Source organism: Thunnus albacares, chromosome 15 (genome assembly GCF_914725855.1).
Source record: "Thunnus albacares chromosome 15, fThuAlb1.1, whole genome shotgun sequence".
Classification (NCBI taxonomy): domain Eukaryota; kingdom Metazoa; phylum Chordata; class Actinopteri; order Scombriformes; family Scombridae; genus Thunnus; species Thunnus albacares.
In genome coordinates this window covers 8,260,705-8,281,606 of record NC_058120.1, presented here as the reverse complement: position 1 = coordinate 8,281,606, position 20,902 = coordinate 8,260,705, and the positions used below count along the sequence as shown (strand labels likewise).

The following is a 20,902-nucleotide window of genomic DNA, read 5'->3' as shown; positions in this document are numbered from 1 at the left end:
TCAGCTTCAAAGCATGGCCTTGTTTTTTTAAGATCATTTGAAAAAGATGCCCTACACACAGCTTTTCCTCCCATATGTCTCAGATGTTTTCTTTATCTCCGAAACTCGTGTAGTTTTATCCTTGCACACTGAGTTAACTTGCTTTGCGTTCCTGGTTCTCTGACGCATTGCCATGACAACACTCTTTGTACCCGGTCCTCCATTGAGTGTCACTTGTCGGTTTCCTTGATCCGCTCGTCCACTCTCCTCTTTCTCATCTCTTTGCTGCACTGGCACTTTATTATAGAGCCGGCATCCTTAGGCTCAGTGGATTCAGGGATACAACTGAGCCATTTGTTCCTCAACTATCCTGGCAGTCGGATCCCTTTTGTAGTAACAGCACTAGCAGTTAGCCCATCATTGTCATTCCTCTAGACTGACACGTTCACTCAAACAAGAAAGTCTAAACTACCTAGCTGGTAAAATGAATGGTGCTGATACCCAAAACACTATTAAATACAAGTTTTTGAATGATTAGCAGTCAGATAATGTACACTGTTTATTAACAGTAAATTTTTTTCACATAAGAAAAATCCCGCCAATTATAAATATCAGCACACCGGTAACTGTAGCCTCAGTTTGTGCATTCACAGAGGCTGCTGGTAGCGTTAGCAAGTCTGATAAGAGACAACAGAGAGGCAACGTCATGCTAATAACCCAAAGATGTATTCTGCTTCTGTGGCAGTAAACCCAACACATGACCTGCTGATAACTAACTGTGATATTCAGTAACGTTAACATGATAAACAGAAGGACTATGGCTATGTACTGACCCACCGGAGAACCTTTCATAGTAGAGCTGCTAGCTCAGCCACAACAGTTACCACACACAAATGGCTATGAATATGCTTCTAGTGACTGTTAAAGCTCCGGCAGAACTCCTGTGTTTCGTATGCAGACACGGAGAGTCTGAAAGCAACTGCTCATGGCTGGTTGTTTTGCTTACATTTCTTTTGTTGTCACCTACAGTTGCCATTCATCTGACCGTCACCAGTTTGTTAAACGTCTCCATAAGGAGGCAGAGGGTAATGGCGCTCTGGTAGTGGTAAGCCAAAGTAGCAGAATCAATTCAATTGCAGCTGTAGTTTAAATCACACAATGATGAATTCACTTCTTGCCTGTGGTCCAACACAAAAAGGGAAATGATAGTTCAGTTCCTCTTCTCTCCTTGATACTCCCCCTTGGAGAAATGGTGCTCCCTCAAAATACAGATCTTGCATCAGGCTGCCCTCAGTGGGTAAAAGGGCGGCGCAGCTTTGTGGGGAATAGCTGTTCATAAACAGTCATTTCTGGCCCTGGTTTATTGGAGGAAATGCTGTTTTGGATTAGCTTGTCCCACATCTCACTGACCAGGGCAAACTTGTCACTCAACAGTGGGATGCGCCTAGTGTCTTTTCGGTTGAACCGTACATACCGCACACAAAAGAATATCAATATTTATAATTAGTTTAGCTGGAAGTTGTTTTTCATTTATATAGCACCTTTCAGAACATAGTTACAAAGTGCTTCACAACCACAAAATAAAAGGAAGAGTCCAGTAAAATTTCAATAAGTAAGAGGAATATAATTGTCGTATTAGTAATGTAAAGGGAACAATCTATCTAATCTATACAGCTGAAGCTCTGGCATTCCTTCAAACCTATCTCATTATATCAGAATGACAGTTATATCACAATTCAATGTTTTTAGAGAACAAAACTAAGGCACTATAATAAATTTAGTCAAATGATGATAAAAATAATGATAAAATAAAGTTTTCTAGACTAGAAAACAACATTAACCACCACCCAGTGCATGACATTGAACCAGGGAATTAGTGTGTCCACCACAACAAAGGATCCAAACTGACTTCATTGGCATTGTTTCCGTGGTGCAAGCACATAATTTAAACACGTTGCGTGCCACCACCATGTAATGCAGTGTTAAGAGGTTGTGGTCATTTCACGTATTTCTGTGAGATCATGTTGCCATCCCTGACCTACCCTCTATAGCCAGGGCTGCAACACACAGATGACAGCAGTGAAACTTTCTCTGCTATATTTTTGTTAGTTTGTGTAGAGCTGACTCCACATTCTCCCACTTTCTACTTTAGGATTGAGTCACTTGAAGTCTCAGTCTCCACCCTCTGAGTCAAAGAAGTTTTTACTTGTGAGTGCAGTTGTTTTTTTTTCTTATTATTATATTCCCTGTTTTACCTTTTTGTTATTTTGAATCCATAGACACCAATGCCCTAAATTCTAAAGTTTACTCATAACTTCTATCCTGAAACTCAAAGATGTTGTTCACCAAATTCGAGTCATTCTTTTTTAATTTTTGGAGTATTTCATTTTTTGTCTTCAACTTTTACAATTTGACTGAAATTGACTGCAAAATTGTTGCTTCTGATTGAACATAAAGAGTAAAGATAAAGTTTTTTTAAGTCATATGCTTTGTTGATCCATCCATTCATCCGACCTCTTCCTGCTGTTGACTTTGTGTCTCTGTAATACCATCACACTACTCCCTTCTTTGCTCCCAACAGTCACACTTACTTACTACAGCAGCTGGAGGGCTTGGTCACTTGTATGTAAACACATATCGTTTTTAGGGCGACTGATATTCTCCTTTTTCATGGGAAGACAGTCTCCAAAGTCAGGCAGTCTATGTGCCCAACCATCCACTCTGACCTCACCCCTAAGACAACAACATCTTGCGACTTCTATCTGTGAAAGGATGTAAATGAAAATGATGAAACCTTGTGTTGGTGGCTAAGTTATACTGTGTAACCACAACATCCTGTGTGTTAAATCTGCACTTTGGTGTAAGCAACCCCTATTCCTCCCTCCCATCTTTCCTGTCAGATATCTTATGATACATGCCAGCTGGCTGCGGGTTTCATGTGCCGCTTCTGAAATAGGGCAAAGCATATGGTGCAGTCTGTCAGGGCATGGTTACACAGAAAATTATATTTCCTCATTTTGGAGTTAGCATCAATACATGAACGTTTAAGACTGGACTTCGAGTGCCAGATAAGCTCAGAGTAAAGCCAAGTTAAGCAGTGACCAGGATAACAAATAAGCACCAACTAGCTTCACTTCACTTGCCAACAGAGTGATCACTGTCAAGAGGCTAATAGATGGGCATGTGGTGTCCCAGTGAGGTCATGGACTTTGATGGCTTTCCTCTGACCTGCTCAGAGGAAAGCAAAGTTCATCACTGGGCATTATGCCTGATTTTTTTTTTTTTAATGATAAAGAAGAAAACAGGGGCAGAAAGAAAGCTGAGCTTCACAGTATCTTGACAACATGTTGAAGATGACGTATCATTCACATTTTCAGGTTTATATTTTTATTGTGGGGCTCTACTGGAATATTTTTGTATGATTTAAAGTTAAAAAAACCTCCTTGTTTATCTTATACTGGCCCTTTATGGAGCCCCCTTCAGCCTGAAAGAGGCCGTTTTAGCTTCTGTCTTTTAGCTTAGATATAGACATGCAACATTATAACAGTATATAAATGACAGAAAATCACTACTATTCAAACCCCACTACTATACATGAGTGGTTGTTAAGTGTGTTTCAGTGGTTGGGGGTCCTGAGACACCCAAATGGTCCCATAATGGGGAATGAAGCAAAATGAAGAATAGTTCATTACAATCAAATATAATTCACTAGAAATTGTCCTACTTGTGTGAGAATCAGCTTTTTAATCAAATGTTTCACCCTCACTGCCATTGTCTAGACAGATTAAAAAATAAGTAAATCCAATAAAAAGCTCATGAGGACCGAAATCGGACAATGCTGCATTAAATAAGGGCTTTAATTTGTGTCGATGGTATCTGTGGTTCTGTGGCAGGAAAATGTTTGAGACCTTCTGCACAAAAGGACCTAAATTGAATTTGGCCGTGCAGTGTCATTTTAATTGTTAAATAACAGTCCCTTCATTTGCCTTTAGGAGCTCTAAAAAAATAAAACCTGTTAATTCGCTGCTGTCCTCCACTTGTCTCTCCTGCTTTCTGCTTCACTTTATCCATGACCTGCTTTATGGAAAAGCAAAAAAGAAGAACTTTGCCCAAAGCAGCCTTTCCTTGCTTGTTGTACATCAAAAATCCTTCATACATTGATCGATGATATTGAAATTGGGAAGTGTCTGCAGGATTTCTGAGAAAGATGAAACAAAAAGATGACACACAGACACACACACTTTAGTAAGCCTTAGCCATCAACCAAGTTAGAGCCTACAATTTACAACTATCCTCTTCATCTTTCTGCACAGCTCTCTTCCTGTTTAATATTTAATGGATACAGCTATTTTTTTTCCACCTTTTATGCGTTCATAAAGTTAGGACTCCTGAGAGATTGCTAGAGCTTGTCTGTGTATAGTCTGTGTATGTGCATATGAGAGATCTTTATTTGCTACATCAGGGCTTTTCTAGAACAAACACCAAGTAGTTACATGACACTTTTTTTCAAATCAGTGTTGCAAAGGGATGTGACAATTAAAGTATGACATTTTCATGGACCTTTTCACTTCTTACTGTATGAGTAATACTATGAACAAATCAATATGTTGAAAGAATGAGTCTGCAAAAGTTACATGACTGAAGGCAACCCAGTCTCACATCAAAATGTGTACTAGCTTCTTTGGTCTGTAGCCCAAAACATTAGTTTCACAATAAAGGCTCTAAAATTGTGAGATGCCTACGTATGTTTGTTTTTTTTTTTGCCTATGGTTGTCTATTGGCCTGCATCTGTGTCACATGACTGATTCATGACGTGTGCGCACCGGCCAATTTTTGGTCTTACCACCATGCGTATGGTAGTGAATCAGAATCATTCTACATTGACAGGCACAGGCCTGCTATAATTAATTAGCATACTACCACGCCCCCTTTTCTCTCGGTGCAGCAGTGGAGAGAGCTGTCATGTAAGAGGGCTGTGATGGTAAAAATGTTGAAACACTTTACTGCTGGTGAAATGCAAACAATAGTTTCAGAAGTAGAAACCAGAAAAAGCAGATTTGGCTAGTAAACATGTCACTGGCACAACCATTTGGTGTCCTGATTGTAAGTGCGGTCTGCATACCTGTTGCACCACTACCACGCAGTACATCTGTAACAAAATATAAGGGTAGTGAATGTAGAGATCCGTGGAATTGATCTAAATAAATCTCTACTGCCGCGCATCGTGTTTCGTCTCTGTCCACAACAGGCCGTGATGTAACAAAAGCAGAGCGTCCCTACTGCCACTACTGAACTGTCAGGCAGTGAACGCCACTATCTCTGTTAAGAAAAGGCGTTTTATAGCCTGTGATTGTAAAATATGAAGTTGGTCATTAAATTGTACATTTCCAAGAATATGTGGTTGAGGATATTTAATATGAAATTATCATATCTTAAACATAGTCTTCCTCAATTAATACTGAGCCACGTCATCCACTTACATATTTATGATACATATACATATTTGCAGATTAATTTTCTGTCAGTTGACTAACTCTAAACATTTTGTCATTTTAAATAACATTAGCTGTATTATAATGACATTTTTGTATTAGCTTTATGTTCATCTGTCAATCTGCTCATTAATTGAAATTGAAGCTCTTTTCACTTTTCTGGGAGTTTTCCACTTGCTGAGTGAAAAGTTACTCTAATAAAGTTCTAAAAGCACAATCACTCCTATGGTCTGCACTTTGAGATCCTCTTCAAAAGTTTTCCCTCATCAGCCTCTAAAAGGGTGAAAGGGGACATCAAGGCTAGACCTTTACATTAGATATGTTGTATCCTTTTAGTTCATATTACTGCAATAAATGAAATGGTCAGTGCTCGGTTTTGTGGTCCAGATCTCTCCATGATGCTGCAACAGCAATATAGCAGTTGTGGCTACAGACCACATTAATACTGTAACTTGTGGATGATCATTTTTACAAATAAAAAAGGGAGACCAGTTTTGCAAAATGAGAACTCCATTAAGGGTAGCCTGTTGAATTTTAATTATACATTCAGTATTTCTCACCAGTGTACATTGTATGTGTCCTTAGTGTCTAACAAACACTTTCCGCCTCACCTAAAATGCTCCGGAGTGCTCAATTTGTGCTACTGAGTCATCCATTGTCAAATCAGATAAGGTTGTTGCAGCACTGTCTCAGATTTTCTTCAGACCTTGTCTATATCATGAATGGGTCCCAAAACCAAGGTCTGTAAAATATTTCTCTTCAAATACTATGTTTTCATATTTTTTCAGCCCTTAATATTATTTCATTTTTATAGCCTCAAAAACACCTTATCTGGGAAGCCATGTTTGGGCATTAATATCTTGACAAGTATTGTTCCTAGCCTCACCAAACTTTGTAGGATGGAAGACAAACATGTGTTCTGTCAAAACCATTAATCATCTGTACTGCATGTCATTTTGTTTTTATAAGGCCCTAGATTTTGAAAAAAAAGTGCAGAATTGCTAAACGAAAGTGACACTGAGGGTACTACAAACCCATTTTTTTGCGCCCATATGGTATAAATCATTATTTTTTCTTCAAAAACAATCTTTTACTAATTTTGTGCCAATATTTGAGGTCTCTACCACTAATTGACATAAAGATATTATGAATAAAATAAGGCGTGGTAGTATTTCATAGGACCAAAATAGTATGTGGGTTAGCTAGAAAGAACATAAAAATATACATGGAAATTGGAACTGGTACAAAGTGCCAATGTCCTTCCATGTTTCCTTTATACAAAAATAGACACAGATTTGAGAGATATTTTTATCTGTGGCAGAAAAACGTCCATTTAATTTCAGGGTTACATTTTTTTTCTTAGTGTCCATGCTTATTGAATTCCTGTGTCATAGGAATTGTAAGAAATAAAGGATAAACATGTTTTCAGTATGTTCATTGGAATAAAGGGCATTTTAGATGGGAATTGTGTCTCCGGTAAGATCCTGGTTATTGAAAATAAGTGAAATATTTTGATAAAATCTCTGGCATGTGGAGGAATAAGTGGTATCCTAAATGGCCTTCTTAAGCTCCAGTGGGAATATCTAAATGTGTTTCCACATAAAAGGTTGGATGTGTTCATACATGTAAATTTACAGTGTGCATGTTAGAAAGCTATATGCCCTGATAGTAAAGAATATAGCCTATATTAATGACATATAGTAAAACGAGCCTACAGAAAATATGTATTTCTTTACTCTAATTAATATTTCAGATGCTGCGGCACATAAGTACAGATAATAAGGGAACACCCTGCTTCTTCACTATGGATGTTTTTTCATAGAGCCAAAACAATGCCTTTAACTATGTGTATTTATCTATGATGGAAGGACACTAGCACTTTGTACACTAAATGACCATACATTAAGCTATTTCCACATACATTTTTATGTTCCTACTAGCTACCCCACATACCATTTAGGTCCTATGGAAATGACTGAAAAGTGCTACCATGCCTTGTTTTAATCACAATATCTTCATGTCCATTAGTGGTAGAGACCTCAAATATTGACACAAAAGTAATGAAAAGATTATATTTGAAGAAAAAATGATGATTGATACCACATGGGTGCAAAAAATGGGTTTATAATACCCTTAATATCACTCTTGTTTAGGAGTTTTGCACTTTTTTCCAAATCTGGGGCTTCATAGAAAATCAATATGCATGCAAACTTTTAATGGTTCAGTCATACTGAGAACATGTTTACATTCCATCCTACAAAGTTTGGTGAGGCTAGGAATAATATTTTCCAAGATAATAATGCCCAAACATGGCTTCCCAGATAAGGTGTTTTAGAGAGTGTAAAATTAAAAAAATATCGAGGGCCAAAAAATATAAAAACATTGGAATTGAAAAAAATATTTTACAGGCCTTAGTTTTGTGACTCAAACATTATGTAGACAAACTTGAACAAAATCTGAGATGGTGCTGCAACCACTTTCCTGGATTTTGCCTGATTTGACATGGAATGACCCTACTGTCAAATCAGTTCCAGTTTGATTGTCCCACTGATGGCAATTCATTTCACATAATGGAATTTGCGGTTTTGTCACCCACTTTGTACGTGTTTCACACAGTTGTCTAAGGCTCTTTCAAGAGGGGCAGACTTAAACACCTCAGATGGCAGAGTATCTGCTCTTTTTAGCCATTGTGCAACTCCAGGCCTCTGAGGCTCTGATACCACAGCTGGCTTGAAATCAGCTGACCTGAGATGATGCCATATAACATCCCTTATCAAATCCTATTTTTAACACACTGGCTGCTACAAAGCAGGGATCAGGCTGATGACACTGAGCTTCCTCCAGGAGTGACTGCCAAGCAGGTTGCTAGAGATAACTACTGTAGGAGGCAGCTGTTTCCTTCCTCTGGGCTTCTGGTCACCTCATACATGAGTGACAAGCCCTCGGATTTTATGGAGTTGTGCCACAGCTCAGCCTTTTCTTTCTGCAGATTTTCCTACAGTCAGTTTCCATGTTGTTAAAGATGCATTTCGATCAATCTCCTGTCCTGTGCTTTCTGTCATACAAATCTGCTGCAACACTTGAGCGAGGGCTCACGTCTTTGATCATATGAGTGTCATGGCCACTAGCGAGATTTCTGATGCCCCAGCTGGCCTAATGACCATTTTGTGTACTGGTACAGCCATTGGCCAATAGTTTGCCTGGACTGATCAGCCTCATCATTGGCCTCACCCGTTGAACTAACTGAACAGTATATATCTTGTCAGTCCTTTTGTCAGACAAAATGTGAATACTGAATGATTCTGCAAAACCCAAATTACATCCAATGACAATGTTCAAAAAGATTCGGCATTCTGTAGTGTGGTTAAGGTTAAGGAAAGATCTTGGTTACTCTGATAAAAAAGCTTTAATTACAGGTCTGTGACAGAAGAAAACTCCAGTCTCCTGCCTGAAAGTCTGACTTTACTCATGCCTGTCTACCAATCTGTCCTCCACACCGTTACAGTACTTTCCGCCTCACTACATAAAGGACACACTACTCCCTGCATTGGCACTGAATGTTGCCACTGGACATAAATTGGATGATGTGGATTGTCCAATATGGACTTAATTCCTTGCACACTAGGATGATCTTGTTCCAGAACCAGGTTGCTGAGAGTTGGAGATGCCAACACCAAGCAGTCTTTATTCCAGCTAGCCCTGCCTCAGTGCTTGTTGTCAGCACACATAGTTGTTTCTGTTTGTGCCCTTTGTGACAGTGGCATTCTACTGTTTCATGTTTAACCTCGCAATAATCACATCAAGTCAAAGTCTAGAAGACAGAAATCATTAATGGGCTGTTTTCTCAACAATCAACAACACTGTGATATGAGAAATTTTAATGTTTAATTTTTCCCACTACATTTTCCCATTTTAACCCAATTAAAATGCAAATAAAATGCAAACTTATTTTATATGCTGATTTTAACTCAGTCAAAGAAAGTGCACAGAATAGTTGTAGACCGAAATGTAATGAGCCAAATGTGCATATTAAAGGAGACATTGCTTAGTAAATTTGATATATTTTGGCATTAAAGAGTAACTTAACACCAAGCTGAAAAGTATTGTTTCACTGACCTCTTCATGGTTGAGTCTGTTCCACCAGCATCATTGTCAGGTGAGTCTAAGGCTGCATACTGCACCAGATAAATGAGAGAATTAAACAGTTTGTATTAGCTACAAAAGCTAACAGTGCTTTTAAAAGTCTCCACTCAGACAAATAAAGTGTTTATTTGGCATTTAGCCAATTTGAATTCTAAAGTTCCCACTATGCAGCCTGAATAAACTGCTTCTATAACCTAAAAATAGGCCAATTCCCTTGTCTTCAGTGTATTGTATCTGGGGCTGTTTAACAAGTGCTCCCATAAGGCCTTGTTCCGTCTCTCCACCCTTCTCTCTGGTCTCTTATCTCCTCCTCTCACACTCTCATACCTGCATTACATTTTTCCCTCCCTCCCTCTCCTTTGTCCTTTCAGTCTTTCTTTTGTGGTGACTATAACGCAGATCCCATGATGCCTCTCCTTCGTCCATCGGTTCTTGCTATACTTTAAAAGCAGACATCAGCTATTGTAAAGTTGCTCCCTGCTGGCCCCCTACTTCCCACCCTAATTACATCCTTACATCTTGTCCTACAATCCCCCCTTCACTCCCTTCTTCCTTCACTCCCTCCTTATCTTATCGCTTCACTCCACGTAGCTCCCTCTTGCCTCCTTCTGGCTATCCCATTCCACCATCTTCCCTCCCTCACATTTTCTCTCTAACACTCATCCACAAAAGACACACAAACAGACATGGATGGTAGAGAGAATAGGAAACCAAAGAAATTGTTCTGCCACACTTCTAGAACATCCTTTTAGTGTGTACACTAAAAGGATGTTCTAGAACCTGCTCAAGTTTGTGTATTCTTAAATGTAAAATTTTTCTAAACACTAGAGGTATCTTAATTAAGCCTGATGTGCTTTTCATCTCCCTGAAAAAAACAAGTAGAAGTATGTCAAGGAAATGTAGGACACAGAGACACAAAGAGACAGCAAGAATTAAAGTAGAAGGTTTTTTCTTTCAGGTAAATGAGGGATTTAGCATAATGTGTGCCTTGCCTGTTATGGCATCAACAGAATATGAGGTTGGGTAAATATCTCTGTTCACCGTGGGTAGAGCTGATGAGGGGATTATTGAGGGAATAATCCTTTTAAATGTGACTCTTGTCACTTCTGTGTCTCTGGCTCTCTTCTGTTGCTCTGTCTCTCTCTGCATATGTTTATGGTTCCCATAAGAATGAGTGTTTCCATTTGCTGAGCCTGTAGTTCTTACACCGTGTCTACGCTAAAAGCGTCTCAGTCGCGTTTTTCAGACGTCCATGTCACACCTCTGATGGAACAGTATGCTTTAATGTTAATCAATAGAACTGTCTACACAGCCCACGCATAACCACGACCCGAAGAGTATGTTTAGGCTTCAAGTCTTGTTCTACGCACATAGCTACAGTCATTGTGTGTTGGGCTCTGAGCGCTTTCAAAACGTGGGTGACCTACGCTCAACACTGTACCTGAATGCCTCCAGTGTAGACACACAGACAGAACACTCACTGCTGCTGCTCTGCTAAACGTGCTGCCCACGCTATGCTTTTCTGTGTAGACACAGTGTTAGGCTGCATTCAGACTGCAAATAGTCCTTTGTTAAAACAATGCAAGGGGCTGTGATGGTGGTGACTTGTTGTTAAGGTACCAGTGAGACAATGAAATACAATCCAGGCACTCAAATTCGAGCTACAGATTAATGCATTTAAAGGCTAATCAGACACCAAAACCCTGCACAGTGGTTTGTAATACTCACAGACAGGATTTTACAAAGTTATTGTGGCAGCAACTTTTGTTGTGTTGATCGCAAGGTAAACAGTCGAATACAGCGTTCATGTTACAAAGTAATCCAATGGGACTGTGCACTTGCATGTATGTGATTGGCCACCGCAGTGCCTCATGTTGCAGTTCAACTTTTTTGCCAGATTACCCTGCATTGTTTTGTTAGAGTCCTCTACATTGGCACCCCTGCTATATCAACTTACTTCACTCATTCAAATTAAGTCAAAACAATGTTTTTTGTCAGTCAGAACACCAGCTTAAGATTTTGAAATGGCCATATCTGTAAAACAAGTGGCAGTAACCTAGTAAACTATTAAACCAGCTACTGATTATGAAGGTACTTACGCTGATAATCTTTTGCATCTTTACACCGACTCCCCTGTGCTCATCATTTCATAAGTATGTTGTACGACAAAGTATTACTCAAACTTCTAAATTATTTTAAGTCATAGACAATTTCCAAATTTTCCAAAGGTACTAGATGTGTCTGATGTGCCTGACTCACAAGGAAATGTGTAAAAGCACATTTTATGCACAGCAACCAGAATATTTCTAGTCCATGGTGTAACAAGAAAAAAAGAAGACATTTTGGATATTTGCTAATATGTAAGAATTGCAACAAGCTAATTTTGAACTGTACTAATGTCTTAACTTACCTTCACTCCTCTATCTAATTGGTTTCTTTTAATATCTTTGGTTAAAATATTATCTTTTCAGAAAGTCCTGTGTCACCACAAAAGATCATGTTTCCCTGTCAGCTGCCTTAATATTTGGAGTGCCTCAGGAGTCAATTCTTGGTCCAGCAATGTTCTCTTTGTAAATGCTTCCACAAGTTAAACCTACTTTGTCATTTTGATATTTTTAATTATTATTACGCTGATGATACACAGCTTTATCAATCATCTAACTACCATGACTATATGAGGCCAGACGTAATTCAAAATGGCCAATCTGTGATAAAAGGAAAAATGTTAAAAACAGGAAGTATTTTTATTGACTCAGAGGCTGTTATCCACAATTACTCATTTTCACTCAAAATGTTGAATCTCAACTTTCTGAATTTTTACTGTCTTGTGGAATCGTTAGTTTGGGCCTGGTTGTTTTAGCTAAGAACCATTGAAAACATCAGGCAGCCTCTTTGACCTAAATATTTGGAAAGTCATCCATTCTTTCATCACATCACTGTGTGACTACTGTACTGTAGCACCTCTTTCAGCCAGCCTCTCAGCTTCAGCTCATTCAGAGAGCTGTAGCTTTTAACGAAAAACAAGCAATTTAGGCAATACATTAAATTGAATATAGCCTCTCTTCATTGGCCCTCCATCACCTTTAGAATCAATTATATTTTACTAACAAGTAGGCTCCTGTGTGCAGTTTTTGTCCCCTTTCACCAAGTCTGCCATCACCAGAGAAACAACTGTATTGGTCATTTGTTCAAATGCATAAAAAGACAAGATACACCTGACAAATGAGGTAGTTGTGCAAATAATTACCATTGTGATAGTGCTGCAAACCTCTTATGGGAAGACATTGTGGTGGACAATTGACTGCACTAAGTGTCTGACTTTGAAACTACAAGCCACTTTGCAAAAGCTGTTTGCATCCTTTCGTTGACCAACAGTCAACATTGTTTTTTGTTTGTTTTTTACCACAACTACAATCTTTCCCTATCTGTAACCAAATCATTTTACTAGGCTAAACTTAGCCAAACTTCAACCAAAGAGGTGGCAGGTCACTAAATGCTAATTGTTTTTCTAACAGTCATATAGGTCATTTTGTAGAGCATAGACAATTGCCATTGACCTATTTTGTCAATTAGGCATTTGGTGCTCTGACACTGGGATCAACCTCAGGTCCTCAGATCAAACACTGTATGCTAATGCAAGGTCAAGGCATAAAACTGTTGGTATCTGTACTTTGGGTGCTGTTTCTCATCTTGGAGGCAGCCTTACTCAAAGTCTCAGAAAGGCCAAGTCAGTGTACCCTTTGAAAAAGCATCTCAGAATGCACTTGTTTTAATTTGCATTTTGCTGAGATGATAACTTTATGCAGTATTTATCTTCTTGAAGGTGTCCACATTTTTACATTTTGGTCTATTTTTCTTCTCTTTTTACTTTCTTACTTCTGTCATTACAATTTAATGTCCCTTGCTCATATTTGCAGGGGTAGGCAGAGACACTGACTCAAAGGTTAATTGAACCGAAGATACAGGATGTTGGCTCAAGCCAAGGTGTACACAACACACAAACACACACTCACACAGGGCATTTTGTAAAGCTCCTTGTATGACTCCCCAGTTTCTTTTGTCCTCTCCTTTTCTATAATTTTTCTCCCTCTTGTTTCCACGTCTTTGCCCTTCTCTCCTACTGCACCACCGTCTCCTTATAATTGGCTGTCATTGTCAAATCATGCTAGTGCAGTAGATGATTGTGTGTGTGAGTAAGCGTGCATTGATGCACAGCAGGTGTCACTGTTTTTGGTGAGGGCTCCTTATTAAGAAGAATTCCAAGTATAGAGAGCCAATTATTGTTAGTGGGATACACCATACATGTGCAGTACCGCATATACATATGGCGGGATCTGTAATGTTGTACAGAATGTTTATGTCAAATTCTAGTGTCACAGTTTTTCAAATACATTGTAATTTCATGTAAGTTCAAAGAGTAATGACATGTCATCATGGCAGTAATAGTTGATGCCTTTTTCAGATGTCTTCTACAGGCTTCGGGAATAGCAGCAGACTAGTTAAAGAGACATCCAAGACCCTGCGAGACAAAAGTGGAAACCTTAGAACAAGCTGTCATGCCTCTGCAACAGCCGAAAGCTGTCTTATGAATGAGACTTTGATCCAAATATCACTTTACAAAATAATTGACAGCCCAAAATTAAAGCACGCTTCCTTACAGATTAGTCAACATCCTTAGTACAATCATGCCCTTAAATGTTTTTTTATCACTTGTAAATATTCGTACGATTATATTATCAGTGATGTTTAATGAATAGCAGGTCATAATTGACTCTGTATTCTATTCATATTCCCAAACTTGCTGTTATGTTTGCTTCAGTTAGAGGTTTCTGAGAATAAGTTTTGACAACCAGAGTGTAACTGAAATCTGGTGGGAACAGTGATAACAGTGGTGTAAAGTAAGGTGGTGGATTTTTCTAGTAAAAGAAAACATTCATGCCTCCCTGCCCAATTCAAAACATGCATTGCATTTTGGTCCATTAAGACTACTGACAGATACTTGAACATCTGTCTTCACTTTCTCTCGCAGTTCCTGTTGAAATGTCATAGTCTAGACAGAAGGCCGTTTGTGGCACTGACACCAAAATATGGCAATGCAAATGAGTTTTGAGACAAAAAATGCCTGTCTGCCAATCTAAACATAAATTGATTGTATATTTGAGAATAAAGCTGACATATCTATTTTTATTCAGAACTAATAGAATGATTTGGTCAAACTGGAAAGGACTAGTGTGTGTTTTTGATATTTGTTGTTGGTTCCAGTTAGAGCTGAAAGGCTTGAATAGCTACTAGAGAATTAGAATAGAATTTTTATTGCATTCATTTAGATCTACAGGTGTTGGTCTCAGTAAAATGTGGGAATTGATTGTGACTTGATTGGGACCATGTGGGATTTTTTCTGAAGTGGTTCAAATGAGTAGTTTGCAATTTAAAACCCACTCAAAAACGAACAAAGGAACCACATCAGAGGAGTCCAATAGTGAGAATGGAAACAGCAGCTATTAAAACACCTGTGTCTAATTCACTCGGAGGGTTTGTTGGAGTTGGGTTTCCCTTCCTCACCAATGGTCAGGTGATGTCCACTTCCCAATGGTAGATAATTATTCTTGCACACTACAAACAACCATACATCCTATTATTATGCAACTATTCTTAACCACATTAGCATGGATCAAGGGATGGCATTGTCAGCCTGTCGGTTGGTCCACTACTTCGGTCCAGACTGAAATATCTCAACAATTATCAGATGGCTTGCCATGAAATTTTGTACAGACATTCATGGTCCCCAGAGGATGAAGCCTATTTTGGTGATCCCCTGACTTTTCCTCTAGGGCCACCAAGAGGCTGGCAGTTTAGGTTTTTAGTGAAATGTCTCAACAACTACTTGATGGATTTCTATGAAATTTGGTATTGACGGTCATGTCCCTTCTGGGGTGAATTGTTTTAACTCTGTAGATCCCTTATCTTTTCCCTTATCACCATCATCAATTCATTTTATTTTCTGCAATACTTTGGTTCATGACCAAATACCTGCAAAAGTGATATCCCCATCAGCTTTAGCAAATTTGTACATGTAGTGCTAATTATCAAATGTCTAAGATGGTGAACATGGTAAACATTAAACCTGCTAAAAATCAACATGTTAGCATTGTCACGGTGAGCATGTTGGCATGCTGACAGCTTTTGCTGTCCAAACATTCACTGAATTCTGATAAACTATAGAAGCTTCAAGGTCCTTGAGTCTGTGGCCGGACCAGCCAAAAACTCTTCAATCCAAAAGTTAAATAAAGATCAAGATCCATTCTGTCAGGACAGTGATCCAAAAACGTAGCCCAATACAGTAGTGACACATAAAATTAAAAACAAAAATGGAAAGATTATAAGATCATCACTGTATTGGTGATAAAAAGTCACCTTAAAGTGTAGTAGACTTTCAATAATGCCTCTAAATCAATTTCTACAATCTCGTTAGTGATGTAGAAAAACAGCAAAAATATTACTAGTTGAGTGGTTTAAAATTTTTATCTTATATAGATACAATATCTGGATGCATCTACATTTGGGATTTTAATGTAAATGAGTTTTGTGGTGATGGGTGACTACTGTATATCAGTAAGTTAAACAACTAGTCTATCCTCTCAAATGTGCACAACCAGCACTGAACACTTCTGAAACAGAAGTGGCATAATTCAGACATTGTCACAGACAATTCAGTCCTCACTATCACATCAGGACTTTGTGCAGCTCAGACAATGTGGCATTTTGAATTGATGAAGCCAAAGGGACACTTATGTAGTATTGATCTGCAAATGTGGTGTAGCTTGTCATGCAGTGCTCTGTTAGGGTTTGGTAATGAACAAACTAGCCATGTCTGTCAACAAACCAAATATAACTTGCAATGTTAACCTCTGTTGTCATTGTCAAGCATAACCATGGAGAAGAACTATTTAAACTATAACATCTATTTATTCTATTATTTTGTTTGTGGAAAACACTGCAAAACTCGGACACAATTGGCCAAGGATGTACTGTGGTGATCTTAAGCCTCCATTATGTTTATTTGTACTTTTTTATAAACCACTTTGCATGGAGCTGAACATCATTGAGTGTCACCTTGGTGTTGATGAGTATCAGTGACGCTCAGTTTCTTCAGTTTTGGTCAATCGGCTCTAACAACACACCAGTGACTCATGAACCAGGAGCAAAATGCATTACAAGGATAATTGGGAAAGGTGTTATGTCATTAAAGCACAGCTAGTGGCACAATATGCAGGCAATTGTTGCAAGAATCACAACACGGATGCTTTTAGTGAATCAGAACCGCCTTGAACCAACTGCTTTGATTCATTATAATACATATCAATGTAACCTTTTGGGAAGGACTTTAATTTATCTGCAGGTTCAATGCAAATGGGCATTCTGAGTTGTAATACAGCATGCATGACAAAACATCTCAAGATGCAATCTTCACCACTTTTTTCTCTGATTTTTCTGTTATTGTTTTTCTCAAGCACAAACCCCTTTCAAGTTTCACACCCCAACCTTTACAAAGGTCCTGTTTTTTGCCAAGTGCTAACACATCCATATACAGTTGTGCTCATAAGTTTACACACCCTAGTAGAATTTGTGAAATATTGGCCATTTTTTGGAAAATGTGACCAACCATTTATTTAATTTATTTGAGCCATTTATTTTCACATAATTCGGTTTGCCCTTTTTAAACTATAATGATAACTGAAAAAGTTTACATACCCTTGAATGTTTGGCCTGATAATAAACACACAAGTTGACACACACTGGTTTAAATGGCTATGAAGGGTAAGTTTCCACACCTGTGACTTGTTTGATTGTAATTAGTGTCTGTGTATAAATAGTCAATGAGTTTCTTAGCTCCTGAGAGACCCTGCACATTTCATCCAGGGCTGCTCTGACTTTACTAGATACTGAGCCATAAGGAAAGCAAAAGACCTGTCAAGGAATGCGAGCAAAGTGAGTTGAACTTTATAAATCAGGAAAAGGATATAAAAAGATATATTTGAAAATGCCAATCAGGAGTGTTCAAGCTCTGATAAAGAAGTAGAAAATTAAGGGTTCTGTTGATACCAAGCCACGGCCTAGTAAACTAACGAAGATTTCAGCCACAATTGCCAGGAAAATTGTTCAGATTGCAAAGAAAAGCCCACATTCAAATTCAGCTGAAAGTTGCATGTGGTTGTTTCAAGATGCACAATAAGGAGGTACTTGAACACAAATGGGCTGCGTGGTCAAGTTGCCAGAAAAAAGCCATTAATGTGCCAATGGCACAAAACAGCCTGCTTACAATATGCCAAACAGCACCTAGACAAGCCTCAAAACTTCTAGAACAAAGTCATTTGGAGTGATGAGACCTAAATTGAGTTTTATGGTCACAACTATAGACACTATGAATGGTACACATCTTGCATATTCTGCCAGGGTATGTAAACTTATGAACACAACTATAGTGTCTTGATGCGATTTAGCTGTCTCTAAATTTACACTTGATAAAATGTTTTTATTGTATGAACATTATTTTTCTTCTTGCCAAAGGCTGCCATGGATGTCAATTACTTCTGTAATATAGCATTTCCTTATTCCTTACATTTCTTTATTCTTTTTCCCATTCACAAGAAATCTAACGATTGATTTTTGTCAAAAAGTACAATTTTCTACCAAAATCCAGTGTACCAATGTCCTATTGTTTTAGTGACTGGAAGTGATGGATGAACAGTACATATGCTTGGATCTTCTGTCTTAACACAGTCTGATAATCCAGGCATGTTAGTGCTATGAGAAAAAAAGGTCAGTGAGAGGACTCATTTTCAAAGTCACCATCAAAAAACAAGCGTGAATTAATTGCTGAATTACATCAAAAGTGAAATTTAAGTTTCATCCGAACTCTAAAAGAAAAACTGGATGTCAAAGAGAGAAGTCTCTGTTTGAACATTGCGATAATGAATAATTACCACTGAATGAGCCAAACTCATGCTGAGCTGTGCTTTCTTCTGCTGATCATCTCTACTAAAGATAAGAAGAATGGAAGAAACGGGAAAATTGCAAACGAGGAGATGAAGAGACAGTTAAGGAGGGGGTTGATAAACAATAAACAGAGCTGAAAAAGAGATTGATAGTATAAAAAAGATACAAGTCAAGAGAGGCAGAGAGAAAGCAGGGAGGAGAAGGAGCCATAGTAATTATAGTCATCTCCTCCCCTCAGCTCTTTGGTAAATAAACGAGCATCAATTAGCCATGATGGCTTCCAGTTGCCTCAGTGTCGGAGTGCTAATTAATTTCATCTTTGCATTCTTGCTGCTCTCCTCCCCCTCCTCTGTTGTCCCTCTTTTCTTTGTTTGTTTCTCTCACTGTAATTTTTTCAAATGTCTTTTAATGAGTTTTTTTTCTTATTTAGGATCTTTTAAAGATTCAACTACGGCTCGTCTTCAAATATATTTGGCTACATTTGAAAAGGTTTCATGTCAAAATGCTGTACAGTAATGCCACTGTAAGACAATTGTAAGTTGATCTTCAGAGTGGAGGTCTTCACAGGTCCAAAATGTTGGACCGGGTCCAAAACAGACCAATGGAAAACCTAACCGAACCTGACATGCATAAATTAATTTTGAGAAAGGAGAGACCCGATCCGAATAGACTTGAGCCTAATAGACCCAATCCAAACTGTGGTCAACTCGAACTGACCCTAACAGAGCGAGAACACAAACACCAGCAGAAAGATGTACTATTAATTAAATCAATCAGCTAACAAGCATCCATAGTGGGAAAGAATATAATAATGATAATAATAAGTTCTGAAAATGAATGTTAAGTTATAGAAACTAAAATAATTTGTTTATATGCTTCAAAGACAAATTTATATAAATAATTGAAAGTCCTATTCTACCTCCTGTACAAACAATAAAACTGTAGCCAACTGGGTGATAGATAGACAAAAGACAAAATTCTAACCTAATTAATATCTGTGAATCAAATTCCAAAAATCCAAAATTCATTTAACAGCGTAAATCTTGGAGACGACTGATTTTCCTAAAATCAGATCAGCTTCAGTTCCCTTGTCAAGACTCTGCTTTGTCAACTATTTGCATAAAACAGGAGCAAACAGCTGATGTGCCCATTGGTTTTATCTCTTTAAGACCTCTATTTAACTGTTGTATTTTGCAATAATACAGACAAATGTTACTTTGCTACTTTAAGTAAAGTAATATATAATTAAGTAAATATCTGCAAAAAGACAGTTATGTCAGAAATCACTTTTTGTTAAATATCACATTTTGTAAGGTTTTGTTAATGAAAGAAAAGGGTTTTTTTTCACCATTTTTTTTTACATTATATTACATTTACACTATATTAAATTGAAAATGAATGTGTGTCTTGTTGCTGATGCCTATGGCTGCTCATGATGAATTGCTCAAAAGCAGCTTTAACCAAACACCATCCTTCACAACCAGGCATGCAAAATAGCAAAACACTATAAATTTGTTCACAGGTTTTGTGATGATGATTTACAATGTGACAGTGTATATTCATGGAAATGAACACAGGCAGCATGGTGCTGCACTGTTTCAGTCATCAACTGGTTGCCTTTGAGTGACATTGTAGGACAATGAATCCCTTCCAGCTCCAGGGCTACTGAAATGAAAGAACTGATTACTCATTATCTGCACGCATGTTAATGTCTTGATTGCGCAGAGCTCATTTCTTGGCTAATGCAGCATGGACATACATCTACACACACCCTGGATAAAATCTTGTTACTTCTGACAGCAGCACTGAAACTAGTGCAGAGCATTTTTTAATTAGCGAATCACTAAGATGTAAATTTTGCCCTGCTAGCAGTTTGGCTTAAGGATGGCATTATCTTTCAAGTGGTCAATGAGATGTCCAAGACATCTCAACAACCACAGGCCAAATTGCCATGAAATTTGGCATGGTAAGGTTCACAAAGACAGTTTTGTATCTAATGTATCTGGAAAGCTACTCACCACATACCAATATATTGTTTTTCATGTTCCCTAGAGAATCCTGATGGATAGTGTGGTATGTTTACATTAGAGGAGCAATTAGAGGGATACCATATAGAAATTAAACTTCTGCTAGGCATGTTAAAACATTTCAAAAATGTATCATGAAAACGATATGAATTCTTGATGAGAACATATTGAGTGACCCTGCTAACAGACCAATCTCAAAATATATGCTACAAAGGACTCTCCTTTGATTTCACTAGTCTTACCCAACACTTCTCACTCCCCTGA

The 20,902-nt window shown here is 38.1% G+C and overlaps 2 long non-coding RNA genes across 4 annotated transcripts in view; one reads left to right on the top strand and one right to left on the bottom strand.

Moving 5' to 3' along the window:
* The window catches only part of LOC122998987, a 62,097-nt gene that overhangs the window by 4,674 nt on the left and 36,521 nt on the right, over nucleotides 1–20,902 (top strand). Inside the window, exons 3-4 of one of the 3 annotated variants that reach the window (XR_006407552.1) lie at nucleotides 1,009–1,084; nucleotides 2,132–2,206. The exons of 1 other annotated variant lie outside the window; for it this stretch is intronic. This is a non-coding gene — a long non-coding RNA (uncharacterized LOC122998987). Of the gene's footprint in view, nucleotides 1–1,008; nucleotides 1,085–2,131; nucleotides 2,208–20,902 lie in introns of those variants that run through there. One more of the 3 variants, XR_006407553.1, reaches the window with a different exon arrangement.
* LOC122998988 lies at nucleotides 2,460–10,292 on the bottom strand. The gene is made up of 3 exons (XR_006407555.1): nucleotides 9,588–10,292; nucleotides 3,992–4,177; nucleotides 2,460–2,741 (listed from the first exon to the last, which is right to left on the bottom strand). It is a non-coding gene; the product is annotated as an uncharacterized LOC122998988 (long non-coding RNA).